Below are 5,479 nucleotides of genomic sequence, written 5' to 3'. Positions count from 1 at the left end.
TGAGGGCACTCATTTTTTCCGGCTGAAGCCATTCCAAGCTGTTTGTTTAAAGTACTTATATATTCAATGACACAGAGACCAAATATGCCTCTACAAACTATCGGTAGTTGTAAGGAAGCTCTCATTAGAGGTGGGAAGGCATGTGCTGGAAGTCCACTTTTGGCTCTGCATTTAGGACCCAGAGGCATTGTTCCAGAACCCACCCTCAGATCGACCATGACCTCTCCATTCAATAATAGGCAAATGTATTGATACACAGTCATAACAGAAAAGAAGCAATACAAACAATCAAGCAATTCCGTATATCTACCAAATCCTAAGGCTGTCATTGAAGTCAAATTATATCTGGCCAGGATGCAGGTTTTACTCTGAGGCTGTGGCTTAGATGTCAGATGTCAGCATGCCAGTGGTCTGGAGGTGTAATGCCGAGGTCCGCACCCCCTCCAGCGGGGTGGATGAGACAGGCTGGTGGTGTGCCCTCTGTCCACGGTGGCATAGGGGACCCTTCCCGAGGGACAGGAATGGGGAGGAGAGACAGGGAGAACCCAGGAAGGGGTCCCCTGGGTGTGTTCCTCCTCTCAGGGAGGGGAGGAATGGATGACAACAGGGAACGGATGACAACGAGGCACAGACCCGGGGTGGAACCCTTTGTTACTTTCAAGTCTCAGCTTTTGTATTCTCGTTCCTGAAGAGAATACAAGTTCCCCTCCTGAAGACTTCAGATGACTCTTGATCCATGGCTATTGCTCGTTGGTTGTCTCTCTGTAGTCACACGTCCACATAGCTTTCCGAGCCTTCTTCTAATTTGGTCTGTTCCCCCAAAACTGGGACTCAGGCTTCCCTGCTCTGGGATCTTGTTAGCTGGTGCCACCTATCTCACGTTATAGGCAGTGTAATGCATATTCCCTCTGTTCCCAGGCTGGTTTCCAGACTATGTGTTCTTGGTGGCCTTGTTGTGTTAGACAGCCTGTTTGCTTCCATGGCTAGAGAAACTGTGTGTAAGACCCAGGCTTCTTAGAAATCAGTTGACCCGTGCTGCCCATTCTGAACCATTTTAATGCATATATCTATACCTATAAGCCCTTTCCCAAAAATGCAAACATTTAAATACCATTTCTAAGCCAACATCCACCTGAATACCCTTATAACTAGATGTTTAAAGCACTCAGTTACATGGTATGACATGTGGGTCAAATTCCCGTAAGCCCAAGTGCAAATTGACCTACATCTTGAAAGAGGACTGGCTGAACTATTGGATAAAAGAAGGACACTACCTATGCTTACTTCTTCTGTTTTGTGAATGTAGCAATTGTTTCCTTTGTCTTCTCCCAAAAAATGGTTCATTCAAAAAAAAATTCTTCATGTTTTTAATTTTGGTAAGGGAAAAAAAATCACATTCATTTTGATCCAAAACAAAACACTTGTTTTGTTCCAATTTTTTTTCTTTGGCAATTGAAGCAGAGTAATGAATTATTCACTCAGCCCTGTCTCTCATTAAACCTTGGCTGGCAATGTGGTCACTATGAGACCACCACAGCTGGCATAATTTAGGATAAAACCTTAAACTCTAAGCTACCCCAAATGTGAATTAACCCTGGATCAGCAGAGCAGAAGATTTGCTAATGCTTACAGTTCTCATCCATTGAGCTCATAATTTACAAATGTAAAAAATCAAGTTGTTTCAAATACTAATTTAGCGACTACCACTTTCAAGGAATCATTTCTGGATATTTTATGCTCAATTTATTATTTTTGAAGATTACAAGTCTAGAACTCGCCATAAATTAGTGCTAACAGTAACTGCTATTTAGTTCAAAAGATCAATTTCCTCAGTTCTAAAAACAAATAAAGTTCACTTTAAAATGTCCTACTATATGCTGACCTTGGAAGGGAATTTAACTTTGACCATTTTTGTCTTCAGTAGAAACAGGAAATTTCAGTTTTGATGAAATATTGATATATTCTACACACACCTATACTCTAAGCAAATAGATGAAAATGAAATAAATCAAGTTTTAAGCAGCACAATTTTGTGATTTCATTGGTGTATAGAGAGGTGATGAGCTTGAACTATTGTGTATTATGCCATTATGCTTGTATAATGTAATAACTTCTTTATGGAAAATAAGTTGAGAATTTCATTACTTGACCTAGATTTATGATGGAACTTGTAAATTTATTTGTTTTCAATAAATAAATCTGACAGCAATTGAGTCCGATCCTTGTTAACATATTGATCAACATCTGCTTTTAATGGCATCTAATTGCAACACAACCAGTGCAAAGATACTACTGATATCAAAATTCAGGCCAGAAAAAGTACTAACTCAGAATTAACTCAGAAACATATGAGAATGGGAAAATTCTGACTTGTTTGTCTGTCTGAAGTATTTCTAAAGCATCTTCTATGATAAGGGCTTCTCTGCCAGTCTCTTGAGGACATTACAGTCTATTATGGTGATCTAGAAAACTGTAGTCTGTTGTTTCAAGAAATGAATGTTGAAACTAGCAAAGTAGTGTAACTAATAGATAGCATGACCATATTATTTTTAAGGAAATCTTAGATGGGGGCAGGGGTAGGGGCTGGGGCACATATGTACGTACACACACACACACACACAAACACACACACACACACACACCCCTGCTTTCTCCTCTAACGCAGAACACAGCATGCATGGAGGAAGCTACTGTGATGCCAAGCTGTCAGCCCAACACCTGGCCCCCATGCATTGCATTGCTGAGCTCCATGCCCACTTTCCTTTGCCCCACCTAGGTCTCTGCCCCCCATTCCCTATCCCCTCCCCCACTCTCTGGAAAGAAAACCTCCAGCTTCTGCAGCAGTAGGGCTATGCAAAATTTCGACAGGTTTTTCATAGATTTATAATTTGTTAGGGGCTGGAAGGGACCTTGCAGATCATCAGGTCCAGCCCCCCTGCTCTAGGCAGGAAGACAACTGGGGTCAAGTGACCCCAGTGAGGTGACTGTCCAGTCTTCTATTGAAAACCTCTGTGATAGGTGACTGCACCAGCTCTGGAGGGAGTTTATTCCACAGTCTGGACACCCTGACTGTGCAGGAGTTTTCCTGGTATTAAACCTGAAGTAGCCTTCCAGGAGTTTATATCCATTGGTTCTGGTCTTCCCCAAGGGTGCCCTAATTAACAGTTGTTTACCGTGCTCCTGATGCACTCTGATATAGTGGTAAGCCATTGTCAAGTCACCTCTCAACCTTCTCTTCTTTAGGCTAAAGAGGTCCAGGTCCCTCAGCCTTTCCTCATATGGCTTGCCTTGCAAGTCCCTGATCATATGGGTGGCTCTTCTCTGAACCCTCTCAAGTTTCCACATCCTTATTGAAGTATGGTGCCCAGAACTGAATGCAGTAATCCAACTGCGGTCTCACCTGAGTACAGCGGGAGGATCACTTCCTTAGTTTTACACAATATGCTTTGGTTGATGCATGCCAGTGTGTTGTTTGCCCTGCTGGCCACCACATCACACTGATGGCTCATGTTCGTGCAGTTGTCAATCATTACCCCTAGGTCCCTTTCAGCTGTGGTGCAGATCAGGCTGTCATCTCTGAGTCTGTATGTATGTTGAATGTTATTTGCCCGCAGATGGAGCACCTTAAACTTGGAAGTCTTGAACTTCATCTGGTTCCAGTCTGCCCAACTCTCTAGCCAGTCCAGGTCCACCTGTATCAGCAACCTATTTTCTGGCATGGTCACACTGCCCCATAACTTGATGTCATCCATGAACTTGGCCAGAGAACTTTTCGCTCCCCCATCCAAATCATTGATAAAGATGTTGAAAATTACCGGTCCAAGCACATACTCCTAAGGGACACCACCGGTCACTTTGCGCCAAGATGACACAGATCCATTCATGGGAACTCTCTGGGTCCTGCCCTGTAGCCAGTTTCCCACCCACTGAACCATTGAATACCTGAGCCCACAATCTTCCACTTTTCCCAGAAAGATATCATGGGATACTGGATCAAAAGCCAAAAGTCTAGGTATATAATGTCTACCTTGTCTCCCATGTCCAGGTGGTAAGAGACCTGGTCATAGGAGGAGATGAGATTGGTAAAACAAGACCTACCCACGACAAAGCCATGCTGGCTGTCATTCAGAATCTTACCTTCTGCGAGTGTATCACACAAAGATTCTTAATTTTCTATTAAAGAATTTTATTTTTTTTGTTTTGACGCTGGGTTTTTCAATGAGTTTTTCATTTCGATGCTGTTTTGACTCGTTTCAAGCTCAAAAAAGCAAAATCGAAATGAAAGGCTTCAAAACAGCTTTGAAATGAAATGAGGGCACTTGAAACATTTCAAAACATTTTGAGTTTCGAAGTTGGGCTTGCTTGCAGCTAAAGAGAAACTAAGGAGACTGAGGGGGAAGAGGGGCAAAGGACTGCTCTGATATTGATATCTGTAGCTGTACAGTGACTGTGATCCTTCCCTGAGGTCCCATCCAATCCCAGTGTGCTGAGGGAGGGGCAGAAAAACAGCTTTAAAAACACTGTTTGAACTGAGCTTTCTCTGTGCCTTGGGGTCAGCTTACTGAGCTGTGTCTTCCAGCAGCTCAGAAGCATCAGAGAAAGGCTATCACTTCCTATTTGCTAGCCTGTTACTAGCAAATGGGATCCAATACCTTTTGCTTTCCTAATACCCTTTTATTATTATATTAATTCGTTTCAATTTATTCCGCCCCCAAAATCCTTTTTTTGCTTTTGTTAGTCTATGTTGATTCTTTTCCCCCAGAAAAGAAATCTGTGCTTTCTTTCACAATGTGCATTCCAGTCACTGTGCAGGGAAGCGGAGCATATATTGCATATTATAATATAGAATTTATACAGGAACACATACATACATTTATATATTTTATTGATTTCATAAATACATTAATACATACATACATTACATAACTATATACATACAATTATCTACATATATTACATAAATACATATTACATTACAGAAAAACAGATTTTCCAGCACACCAAACATACTATGAAACATACTATGAAGTGTGCTGGAAAGGCAGCTGGCAAGCCTTCAATGGGGGATGGAAGAGGGGGTAAAGGGAGAGCTGTAAGTTCTGCCCTCCACCAAACTGAGACACAGCCTCTTTCCTACAACTAGCAGGCATGAGGCTTCTGGTTTTCCTGGCAGCAAAGAGAGGGGAGCAGTGCCACTGCCTAAGTCTGCATCCCCTCGAATAGCACCAGCCATAACCTCCCCACCACCACCCTGACAACAAGCAGCACCAACATGACAGTCTCCTCCACCCCCATTTCACTTCCCATTCTGAGCCTTCCAGTGCCAGAGGAAGAGCTGGGGCTGGATCTGGATCTCAGTGCCCTAGCAAGGGAAATTCTGGGGAAGGAGGGGCAATCATCTGAGTTTGTGCTTCACACCCCTCAAGTTGCCCCCAGAGCCAGGTCTCCTTCCCCAGAAGGCACTTTGGAGGAGGTTGAC

The sequence above is a fragment of the Alligator sinensis genome, unplaced genomic scaffold (genome assembly GCF_000455745.1).
Source record: "Alligator sinensis unplaced genomic scaffold, ASM45574v1 scaffold499_1, whole genome shotgun sequence".
Classification (NCBI taxonomy): Eukaryota; Metazoa; Chordata; order Crocodylia; family Alligatoridae; genus Alligator; species Alligator sinensis.
The sequence above is the reverse complement of the archived record's forward strand: the minus strand, read 5'-3'. Positions refer to the sequence as shown.